This window comes from Castor canadensis, chromosome 3 (genome assembly GCF_047511655.1).
Source record: "Castor canadensis chromosome 3, mCasCan1.hap1v2, whole genome shotgun sequence".
Lineage (NCBI taxonomy): Eukaryota > Metazoa > Chordata > Mammalia > Rodentia > Castoridae > Castor > Castor canadensis.
Window position 1 is genome coordinate 89,427,013 of NC_133388.1, and position 12,909 is coordinate 89,439,921.

Here is a 12,909-nt window from a genome sequence, read left to right on the forward strand (position 1 = left end):
ACTTAGTAAGTGAATATGTCCCTTTAAGTTCACACATAGGTAGGTGACCTGTGGGAGGCAGGGGCTTTCAGGATTTAGGTTAAATGTAACATCTTTGGATAAAAGACAGTTTTAGCTCACTTTGTATATAACATTGTAAATGTTTGTACCATATTTAGATAAAGTGTAGACACAACACTGTTACAAGGTGGTCATTTAAGACACATAAGTAAATAAGTGCATGAACTCTGATTTAGTAGTACTTAAAGCTTGACAAGCTCAGCAGAAAACACAAATAATTTCTCTGATAAAATCTTTCTCTGTAACAGTTTTTTTATATGTTATTCAGAGCAGAACAATATTAAGATAACCTTGTTATTTTATAGACATAGAGAATTTGACATATCCCCAGAAATCTTTTAGGCAACTCTTAGATTATACTTAATTTTGACTTTATCACACACTGAAGCTTTTTATTATTCACTTTTAAAACTTACTCAGACCTTTATATAACATATGAAACCCTTTGATGGCTTGTCTTTATCTCTCTTATTTGAAACAATCTTTATGATAAATGCATCTTTATAAAATCCTTTTTTATCTAAAAATATTCCTTTTTCCTTTAACTTTTCAAAAAATAAATTTATTACCTATCTATATCCTTTTAGTTGTTGACTTTATAGCTTGTATTTTAAAATTAACTTTTATAAGAATTTTGAATTTACTATATGGACTGGAGTAACTAGTAACCCTTGGTGTTCTAAGGAATTTATGATAGGCAGAAGGCCTCATTGTCCCTCAGTCTTGAGGGGATATTGCTTTGCATGTGGAAACTGTGAGGGATTTTTGAGTTTTGTTTGCATAGGGAGGTCTGTCCAAGCTCACCCTACACTCATCTCATCAGTCCACATTGTGGAATCTATTTGTTCCTGAAGGAGAGGGCAACAGAAATAGCTGCCTGGGGGGAGGAGAAATTGACTTTTTACTTGAGATAGTAATTCTTGTCCCAGCAGGGACATTGGAGTTTCAGGTACTGCGAGAAAAGAGTGACAGAAGAGGAGGTCTCTCAAAGAGCAGGCCAGAGGCTGAGTAAAGTAGCAATCTAGGGGCTTGCCAGATTTGCCCCAAATGATAACTTTTGTCATTAACCGAGGACCTGGAGAGAAAGGTAAAGCAGAGAAATGAGCTCCATTGTCTAGCTGGAAAATGATCTTTTGTGGTTTTTTTGTCATAATAGCTACCATGGGGCTCCTAAACATCGATGTCAAGAAGTCAAGCGTGGACAGGGGGCCAGGACTCATCAATCCATAGGAGGTGGCACCTCACCTTCCATCTGGAGATAGGGGCACATAGACCTCCAGTGGTTACCTTTTCAGAGAGGGCAGGGTCCTGGTTGGGGGAGGGTCTCTCTCCTGGGCTGTCCCCCCTTAAGCATTCTCTGCAGAAGTGCCCCTCTTGTCCACCATGGTAGCAAGTTCAGTATGTAGGCCCCAGTCAGGTGGGGTCAGCAATGAGGTCATGTCTCTCTTCTTTCTCTCTTTTAGTAATGTCCTTGTTATAATATACAGATATGGCTAGTTGTATTAGTTGATCCAATGAATTTTCTCCTTCAGCCACAGACTTTGAGTTTTTGTGAATATCTGGGGCTGACTGTTAGAAATTTTCTTTGAGGAGAATGTCTCTCACCTTTAACTCTGGGTCCATTGTGGTACACTTTCTGATAGCATCCTTAAGATGCTACAGAAAGATAAGGGGATTTTCTTCAGGGCATTGCTGTAAAGTAAAGTTGTTATTTTACATTGATACCTGACACTCTGGAGAGCAGGTCTCTGAACTGTTCTGGGCCTCAGTTTCCTCACTTGAAGAATGAGAGATCTGGTTTAGGTAAAAATAAATTCTTCCACTATAAGATAGCTGAAGTGACATTAATGCCACTTATCTTCCTTACCATTTTTTTTTGATTTAGTAATGTTGGGGAATTGAACCCAGGGCTTTGTAAATGCTTGGCAGACACTTATTCACTGAGCTACTTTTTCAGCCTCAAATATATTTTTTTGTCTTTGGCTGTACTGGATTTGAACTCAGAGCTTTATTTCTGTAAAGTGGCACTCTACTGCTTTAGCCATATCACCAGGCCCTTTTAGTGTTGATCTGTCAAGGGACCTGCCTGTGCCCCTGTAGGTAGGCACATTTATTCTCTCATTTCCAGGTGCCACTAGTATTGGAGCTCATTGTAAATGGTAATCATTTCCAACCTGAGTGGCCTGGGCCAGAACCCATTACTTTTCTAAAGAGACAAGAGTCTATTCATGTAGAAGCGTAATATCCTTTCATGTCAGTTGAAGGTTTGGATCACAGAGATAAGGCTTGGATGTATTGGTCTCAGGCATCAGAATAGCTGTCCAGATGTTTTTTAGTTTCCCTTAGATCTGGTAGCTGGAAGGGGACATAGACTGGCCATCTTCCTACCATTACCTGTTGAAGGGAGAAGCACCCATTAGGATGTTTTCAATATTGGCATGGCTTGGAAGGTAGAAATTTGCATAGGGGACCTCAGCTTACTTTTTTCCCTTTTATTGAAAAGGTCTAATTGGAGTACGGTATTGTAATTTAAGGAACCCTGTGAAGGCTACTTTTCTTGGACTACCAAGGCCTATTGAAGCCAGGCCTTAGCACAAAACTTTTAACATCTACCAGCCAGAAGACTGGAAGATGCAGATCCCATCTAGAAAGAACAAAACATTAGGATCCTGTCTTTTAGTTAACAGCAGGCAGCCTCTTTAATAAAGGCTACCTTTTTAATAAAGGAATAAATCATCTATAAAGATAGAGAAGGGCATTCAGAGGGCATCCCAGGACAATAACAGTACCATGCTGTCCATTTTGAGATATTTGGGAGTATAACTTTGAGCTAACAATTAGCTTACAAGGGCTAGGTCCGGTGCCCCAAGGTGTGAGGAGGGGCTAGGAGTAGGGCTTGTGCAAGGCACCAATCCCCTCCACACACACCTGGGACAAGCAAGCCTTTCACCCTTCTCCCCTTCCTGTGTACTCTGTGTGCATATTTCTAGGAGAAGTGGTGGCGGGCTGCAGCCATCACCACGTGTGGCTGGCGTCCCAGGATGTGCAGGATCCTCTCTATGGATTTTCTTAGCTATGGCAGGCGTTTTTGCTGTGTCCAGGAGCAGGCATCCTGTGCATGAGAGCGCCTGTTTGCTTACCCTCGTCCCCTTGTGGGGGTGGAGTTAGGGTGTGAGTTTGGCAGCCACAGTTTTTTGTAAGCGCTTTTTGTAAAGCAGCTCATTTAAAGTTACTTTTGACTGAGAAGCTGGTCAACCTAGTTGGAAAAATTTAAGTCATAAGGGACCATGTTACAAGTTTTTCATGGGAGGCAGGGTCCCAGTAAGCCCAGGGAGGGGAAGGAAGACAGAGACAAAGGACATGTGGTGAGACCATGGAGGAAGCAGAAAAGGTGTCCTGATATCTTAAGTAAGGGAGGGGAAGGCAGAGCCTGGAGGCATGACACACACCTGAGGAATTAGCCATAACCTGTGCCTCTAGGTCATTCCCATTGACTGGTACTGTAACACTTCAGCAAAATGAAACCTCCATTCTTCAGTCACTGTCTCAGGAAAAGGGGACATTATTAGAATGAGGCATACCAGAATAAATCCCGGGCTTGGTCTCAGCCCACAGGGAGGGTCCATAAGCTCCTCAGAGCCCAAATCGCCATGAGGCCAGAGCTGGCAAGGACTGGCTTGTTTAACATCATGATGGAAAAGTCCCTCATTAAGATAGGAAGAGACAGGCATGTTAAGCAGTGCAAGAAGTCTGTTTACATGGGAGGTTTGGGAGAGGAATTTGTTGATTTAGAAACTGGTTTAGAGACTAATAGAATCTGCACAGGGGAACAGGAAGTACAGAGGGAGGGTTTGGTGCAGAGATTGGGAAAGGGTCGGTCATAGGAAAGTTCCTTCTATTTACCAGCATGCTCACAGAAATTGTATAAATCCCTTAAAATATTGGGATTGAAAGTGCCATTAAGTGGCCATTTGGAGGCATTGTCTAATGGATATTGGGGCCATGCCTGATTACAGAGAAAAATGAGCTTTCATGGCTTAAGACCAGGTGTTAGGCAGAGGGGCCCAAGGTTGACCAGGAGACATCCCAATGGGGAGTCTGAAGGAATTTGGGATGGTCCAACTCCCAAGGTGAGGGCTGACCTGAGGAGACATATGGTGGGCATCCCCAAAATCTGAGGTTCTCAGGAGAGAGAGAGAGAGATGTGGAGTACCCATAGGGAACTTCTTTGCCATGGGATTCCACAATTCTTAGTGGGGAACCCAGTTCTCAGGGACTAGAGCGAGCTGAGACCTAGTGCTATGATTTCGAGGAAATGAGAGAGATCACAGCTATGCATGCGAGGAGGACTCACCAGGAGAGAGGACCTTGAGGAAAGATTGGCTGGTAGTGGATGGCAGTTGGAGGCATGCTAGGGAAGAGGAATTTCCCTTTGAGCTAGTGAAGAAGTGGCATTTTCTAGGATTCTAGGATTGGGAGTTCTGGCAAAGCAGCTCAGATCCCAGAGGAAGCGAATGGGAGTTGAGAGAGAGAGAGAGAGGTATGGGTTGGGGAAGTCCTGGAGAGCAAAGTCAGTGCCGGGAGTGTACCCCAATCTGAGTCACGGCACCAAAAACACCACTCACAAAGAAAGCTCACGAGAGAAGTCTCATGTCCGTGGAAGAAAGTTTAATGGCAGGCCCAAACTGCCAGGTTGGCTGGGGAAAAGAGGGCACAGCAGGGAATCTGGGCCAGGGGTGGCTTTTATAGAAGGGGAAGGTTAAGGAAGTTAATGTATATGTGGTATCTCTGGTGTGGTTGGGCTGTCTTAGAGAGTGGGAATTTGTTTAAGGGCGGGGCTGTCCTTGGAAGTTCCTCAAGTGAGGTCTGAGGATAAAATGGCCACTGATTTATAAATGGCTACATTATTGTTCTATCACCAACACTCAAGGGGAGGAAGGTGTACACAGCAGGTGGAAGAAATCTTAGACATTACCTTTTATTCTTTGGCTGTATTGTTAGTGCCTTCATTGTACTCATGAATTGTGAGTGCTACATTATCCTCATAAATGTATGTATATTGTGATCAATCAGATAGAAACTAATAGAAGCCATTATGGATTTGATTGTGTAAGGGTAGCAATGACAGAAGTGACTCCATTTTGGATGAGAGAGGCACTTTAGAAACAGACATGTAAAGTAGTGTTGGGAAACAACAGGCTTGTCAGAGAAATAACAAGCTTCTCACCAAAGTAACAAGATGCAGCTATACAAAGTGAGTAGTGGCCCAAAGGCCAGAAGAGTTGGGCAAAATTCCAAGGCCAGGAATGTCCGGTTCATATTTAATGAGAAAATGACTAGGTGCCAATCACAAAAAAGAACAATTGGACCTAAGCCAATGCCCTGTGTCATCTCCTGGACTTCAGCCTTTCTTTCACTAAGCCCTTTCACTAAGTTCCACCCGTCAGGGTGCTTTGCTATCCTTTCAATAAATTTTGCACTTGCTTTAACTCTTAATCCCTGGTCGGTGTCTTCAATCATCAACTACCCAGGGCACTAACCCAAGGAACAACATTCTGTTATCAATTAGGCAAGACCATTTCATAACAAAGAAAGAACATAAACAAAGGAAAGAATCCAGTTGTGATATTCAGGACAGCATGATATGGCAGCAGTGAAAATAGGAAAGTGCATTGGAGACAGTTGGGGAGCTGGGGTATAGTTTTTTGTTGTTCTTGTTGCTGTTTTTTCTTTATCTTTATTAAATTGTTGAAATTATTAGTATATTACAGTTGTACAGTGGGTATATTGTGACATTTACAACAGTGCTAACAGTATATGTTAGCCAGATTCATCCCCTCTATCCTTCCACTTTACCCACTACTTCTCTTTGAACAGTTTCAACAGGTCTCATTTTTACATTTTCATGCATAAATAGATAGTAATTCCACCATATTCGTCATCCTCACCCGTTCCTTTTGCCCTCCCCTCTTCCAATGGTACCCATCCCAGATGGGGCTTCTCTGACTTTCCTGACCTTCATTTTTTAAAAACACATTTTGTTTTTTTATGATAGTTATACGGGGACTTTCAATCTGAGTTTTCCATATATAGATTATACTCCAAATTGGTTCATCCCCTTTCTATCTTACTCCCTTTCTCATGGTGATTTCAACAGGTTTGAATGTTCCTTACTCATAGTGGCCTAAAAAGTACTTCAACCACATTCACCTTCTTTACTTTCTTCATTTACATCCCTCCTAATATTAGTGCCTTTCCTTTGGTGTGACCTGTTTTACATTCTTGTCCTTAATTGTTTAGGTGTTTATTCATTGTTCAGTAGGATTTTTGTCTTGCTACTTTGCCTGCAAATGTACTGTGATTAAGTCATTCTAAGCCCACTCCACTGCATTTCTTCTCCCTTTCTCCCCATCCTGAATTGTTCAACAGTTTTTAGTGTGTTTTGTTGTGTCATATTCCTAAACAGATGTGATATATTTCATTATTATTCACTATCTTTATTTCCTTATCTTCCTCCTCCCTTAGTCTCCTCTACCAGTCTCACTTTTGGGTACATGTTCTGTATATGTTGATATGTATATATGATAGTGCTTGTATTTTCATTTGGCCTATATTCCAATGAAAGATAGCATATGGCCATTGTTTTCTGAACCTAGCTAACTTCACTTAAGATGATGTTCTCCAGTTAAATCCATTTACCTCCAAAAATCAAAATTTCATTCCTTATAGCTGAATGAAATTATATCATATAAATACGACATATTCTTAATCCATTAATCACTTGTAGGGCACCTTGACAGTTTGTATAGGTTGCCTATTGTGAGTAATGCTGCAATAAACATTGGTGTGCGGTTGTCTTTATTGTAACCGTGACTTACATTCCCTCAGGTATGTCCCTAGATGTAGTCATATGGCAGTTCCATTTTTAGTTTTGAAGGTCCTCCATACTGTTTTCCATAGTGGTTGTACTAATTTACTTTCCCACCAACAGTGTATGAGGTTTCCTTTTATAACACATCCTTGCCAACATCTTTTGTTGTTTGTGTTCTTGAACTCAGCCATTGTAATAAGAGTGAGATGAAATCTTAATGTGGTTTTGATTTGCATTTCCTTTTTGGCTGGGTTGTTGAGGATTTCCTTGTGTGATTTTTGGTCATTTGGAATTCTTTCTTTGAAAAAGCTCTGTTCAGTTTACTTGATCATTACTTCATTTGGTCATTGATTTTTTGGTAAATACATTTCTGAGCTCCCAGTATATTCTGGTTATTAATCCAATGTCACATGCATAACTGGTGAAGATTTTCTCCCATTCTGTGAGCAGCCTCTTATATCCAGTGAAATTTCTTGTGCTGTGCAGAAGCCTTTTAATTTCATGTAGTCCCATTTGTCAATCCTTTCTTTTAGATACTTAGCCATTGGAGAACTATAGGAAGTTACTGCTTGTGCTTATATGTTCCAGTGTATTCCTTAATCTTTACTGCACTAGTTTCAAAGGTTCAAGGACCTTGAATTAATGTCCCACTTTATGTTAATATTTTATTTGTACAGGGTGAAAGAGATGGGTCTAGTTTCAGCTTTCTGTATGCAGATATCCAGTTTTCTTGACATTTGTTGAAGAGAGTGTCATTTCTCCATTGTATATTTTGGGCAACTTTGTCAAATAACAAGTGGGCATTTCTGTATGGATTTATATCTGGGTCCTCTATTCTGTTCCTTTGGTATAAATGTCTTGTTTTGTGCAAGTATCTTGCTGTTTTTATTGATATAGCTCTGTAAAATAGTTTGAAGTCAGGTATTATGAAAACTTTAATGTTGTTCTTTTTGCTCATATTGTCTTAGGTATTCATAGTTTTTTTATGCTTCCATATAGACTTTAGGGTTGATTTTTCAACCTCTGTGATGAAAGTAATTGGAATTTTGATGGGGATTGCATTAAAAATGTAGATTTCTTTTTCTAATATACTCATTGTCATAACACTGATTCTGCCAATTCATGAACATGGGAGATCTTTCCATCTTATGAGGTATTCTTTGATTTCTTTCTTCAATGATTTATTGTTTTCATTGTAGAGGTATTTTACTTCTTTGTTAAGTTCATTCCTTGGAATTTTTTTGCACTTATTGTAAACGGAATTGTTTTCCTAAACTTTTTCTCAGTCTGCTCATTATTGTTATATAGAAAGGTAAACTGATTTTGTATCCTGCTCCTTTTCTGAAGATGTTTAAGATGTCTAGGAGATGTTTGGTGGAGTTTTCTGGGTCTTTTAGGTGGCTCATATCTTCTGCAAATACAGATCATTTTAATTCTTCTTTTCCTACTTGAATTCCTTTTATTTCTTCTTCTTATCTTATTGTTCTGATTAGAAATTTCAACAGTATGTTTAATAAGAGTGGTGAGAATAGACACGCTTGCCTTGCTCCTAACCTTAGAATAAATGGTTTCAGTTTTTCCCCATTTAGTATGATGTTGGCTATAGCCTTGTTGGATATAGTCATAAATATGTTGAAGTGCATTGCTTCCATTCCTCATTTCACTAGAGATTTATTGTGAAAGGATGTTTAATTTTGTCAAAGGCTTTTTCTGCATCTATTGATTTTGTGTTTGCTCTGTTAGTATGTGGTACATTCAATGATTTCCATGGGGTGAATGATCCCTGTATACCTGGAGTGAAACCAACTTGATCTTGGTGAATAATCTTTGTGATATGTTGTTTAATTCATTGAAGATGTTTGCCAATAATTCTCTCTTTTTGCTGTGTCCTTGTCCAGTTTTGGGATGAATGTAATATTGGATTCATAGAATGGTTTCGGCAGTGTTCCTTCTCTTTCTGTTTCATGGGGAAGTTTGATGAGTATTGGTATTATGTCTTCTTTGAAGGCCTGATAGAATTCACCATTATCTATCAGTTCCTGAACTTTTCTGCTTTGGTAGACTCGTTGTGGCTGCTTCAATTTCATTAATTGTTATAGATCTATTTAGGTGATTTATATCCTCTTGGTTCAATTTTGATTGGTCATATGTGACTGGAAATTTATCCATTTCTTCCAGATTTTCCAATTTATTTGAATATCGGTTTTCAAAGTATTCCCTAATAATCTACTTAATTTTGTGTTTGTTGTCATATCTCCTTTTTCATTTCTAATTTATTAATTTGGTCCTCTTCACTCCTTATTTTAGTTCAGTTTGCTAATAGCTTATCAATTTTTTTTATTTTCTCAAAGAATCAACTTTTTGTTTCATTGATTCTTCATCTGTTTTTTGGTCTGTATTTCATTGGGTTTTACCCATATTTTTATTATTGCTCTCCCTCTACTGGTTTTGGGTTTAGCTTCTTTTTTTGTCCTAGGAGCTTGAGATGAAGCATTAGGTCATTTATTTGACATCTGTCTGTGTTTTTAGTTCATACATTCATACCTGTAAACATTCCCCTTAGCACTGCCTTTGTTGAATCACATAGGTTCTGGAAGGTTGTGCTTCATTTTCACTAGATTCCAGGAACTTTTTGATAACCCTGCAGTCATGGAGAAACATGTTGTTCAGTCTCCAGGTATTCAAGTATTTTCTGCTGCTTCTTTTGTTGTTGAGTTCTAGTTTTATTCCACTGTGGTCAGACAGTATGCGGGGGGTTATTTCAACTTTCTTACATTTATTAAGCCTTGGTTTGTGTCCTTAAATATGATTTATTTTGGGTTGCTGGGAACAAAAGTATATCATTCTGTTGCTGGATGAAACACTTCGTAGATGTCTGTAAGGTCCATTTGCCCTCTGGGGTCATCTAATTCTGAAGTTGCTTTGTTGATTTTTTGTCTGGATGACTAACCTATTGGTGATAGTGGAATAATGATGACTCTATCACTGTGTTGGGGTCTATCTGAGTTTTTAAGTCTAATAATGTATGTTTAGTGAAGTTGGGTGCACCAATATAAGGTAAGTAGAAGTTAACAATTGTTATTTCCTCTTGATGTATTGTTCCATTTACTAGTATTAAGTGACCTCCTTTGTTTCTTCTTACTAATTATGTTTGACAGCTATTGTGTGTGTGTGTGTGTGTGTGTGTGTGTGTGTGTGTGTCTGTCTGTGTAGATACTCTTGCCTGGTCTTACTTTTTAATCCAGCATGACTATAAAAATATGGAATTCTTTACAAATGTGTGTCTTTCTTGCACAAGGGCCATGATAATCTTCCCTGTATCCCTTCAATTTTCGTATGTGTGCTGCCAAAATGAGTGCTAAGATATAGTTTCAAATACTGCAAACTGGCTGAAAACAGACCACTACAACTTCAAGTTAAGAGCCAAACACTTGTTAATGGAGTATTAGCAAAGGAAAGGCAAAATGATATAATGCAAAATAATTAATATTATTGTGAAATTTATGAAATCATGCTACCAAATGCATAAATAAACAAATTAGAAATGAGTTTGTGGTCACTTAATTACCACGTGGCAAAAGCAGAATTGTAATAGAGAAGAAGTTCAAGAAAGAATGCAGGGTCTTAATGGACTATGTTTAAAAAACATTTTTATATAAGGAACAAGAGTGTTTTATTAAAAGCTTTACTCAAGTTAGTGAGATTGTTGAAGCAATTCTGTTTATGTGTCCAACTGAGTGCTATGCCTACTCAAGCCATTGGCCCCACGAATGGGTGAGAAGGTGAGAGCTTGAAATGATACCTCTCACTTGACCATAAACTGCTTTGTTCTTTCAGTCTACACTCTTCCTTGGGTTTCCTGGAGCTCCCATATGTGGAGGTGCTTAATGAGCATGAGGTTTACCAGTCAGAAAGATCAGAGTGAACACTGAGTGTGGCTCTCAGTCTCAGAATAATGCACTAATGCAGTATTACTCTTATCTCTGACTGGAAAAAGGAAGGACAGGAACTGCTATGGGAGACTTGAGTAGCCATAGAGATTTTCCCAGATGTCTACAGGCCCTAAGCCATGGAACAATAATTGCCAACAAATGGGAGGCCATGATTAAGGGGAGAAACAATATAGGAGATGGCAAGGAACATTGCATAGCCTTGGTATAGAGCATTGAGGGGACAGACATGAAATTGGAGGTTCTGATTCTCTTTGTATCAATTGGGTCTTAGGGGAAGAGTTCAACTGCATTTTCTTGTGGTGATTTTGTACATTCACCTCACTATTAAAAGGGTTTAGAAAGAATGTTACATATACAGAACCCCTATTATTTTATCCATAGTACACTTTCATACCACATTTTTTATAAAACAGTGGGCCCAAATTCATTGCTCCTAATCAAAGTTGAAATACATTTTCTCTCTTAACTACATGATCTACTTAATACAATGAATCTTAAGTTTTCTCTGAAAGTCCTTTTAAAAATTCTTTGACACAAAAGTAAGGCAGAATTCCTAAAAGCTTCCATAAAAGTTACTAGTAATCTTTAGTCTTTCACAAAATGTCTAGCATTGCCCCAAAAACTTTCCAATTTTCAGGTAATTATATGATCAAATCAGTACTTCAGAAGAACAGATGATCTTAAGCATTGCAACAATTGACTAAACAATCATGGACAACTGTCTGATGTCTATGAACTCAAAGCATTTCCCTTTCATCCTGAGGAAGGAGGCATGTGTTCTCATGGCAAGAATGGTCCCAGGGAAGGAGTCAGAGCCTTACACAGATTTCAGTTCCAGGAGCTCTCCTAGGACTGTGGGCAGTTGTAGTCCACTCACTTCAGACGTGTTCCCAGTGGAAACAGTATTTTAGGAGACCAGGATCAAATTCAACTTTCTTCCTCTTGCAAATGAAACAAACATGATTCAAGGGCTTTGTACACAACAGAGATTCATGAAATGCTTGCTACTAATAATGCTTCCATCCCTTGATATTTAACACCAGTTGCAAGTTATTATGAATTTCTTATACAGGAAGCTGGCACAAAACAGGAAGGACTGACTCCCAAGATCACTTTGTAGGTAAATAACAGTCAACTGCACATAAGGTTTCTTCCAGTGAGGAGGGCTAAAATGTCACTGAAGTCTGTCTGCCTGGTACTTGCTCACACAGTAAGCATTTAGGTACTTAAAGAGACTGAACAGCACATGTTGAACATCATTTCATAGTTATATTGCAACTAGGTCTTCTAGAGAAATGAAGATTGGCATGGAATGGTAACGGACTCTCTACTATAAAGTTCACCAATTAGGAATTCAGTAGTTCCCCTCAGAGGCAGTGTTGATGCACACACGGACTCCTTGGCTGTTCAGCTTTCCTCTGAGTCCCATGAAGCAATATGCCTGCAGAATGGCACTGTAATAAACTTCACAGAATGTAGATTTTATATTGAGGGTGCAGAGCCCCAGGAAGATGCATTTTCAAGTGAAGTGACTTGATTACCATGGCAGAAAGTCTGGAGAGTCTATTATGTCCTGTGAGTAAGTAGCATTGTCATTTCTGGAGAGCTTTTCTGAGAAGGAGAGTCTCACGTCCTACCCAACTTTCCTGAGTATGATCTGCATTTTAGCATGATTTATATACACATTAAAACTTGGGGAAAATTTGTATAGATGATGCAACTAAAACTTATTTTTAGGGATAATAGCAAAGAGGTCACTGATAGTGGGAAGTTGCTGGCTCATGTTGGTAATCCTAGCTACTTACAAAGCTGAGATTGGGAAGATCATGGTTGGAAGCAAGTGGAGATGGGGAGGAGTTTGTGAGATGCAATCTCAACCATTACCTGGGCACAATGGTATGTGCTTGTCATTTTAAACTATGCAGGAGGGTAAGATTGGGAAGATGGTGGTTCCAGGTCAGCTCTGCTAAGAAAAAGTTTTTAAAATCCATTTCGGCAGAAAAGGCTGGGCATGGTGGTGTTCAC

At 39.2% G+C, this 12,909-nt stretch overlaps 1 non-coding gene across 1 annotated transcript; it reads right to left on the reverse strand.

Moving 5' to 3' along the window:
* Nucleotides 1-10,185: 10,185 nt before the first annotated feature.
* LOC141422054 (U6 spliceosomal RNA) lies at nt 10,186-10,290 on the reverse strand. Its single transcript, XR_012446718.1, has one exon. It is a non-coding gene; the product is annotated as a U6 spliceosomal RNA (small nuclear RNA).
* Between the last annotated feature and the right edge of the window lie 2,619 nt (nt 10,291-12,909).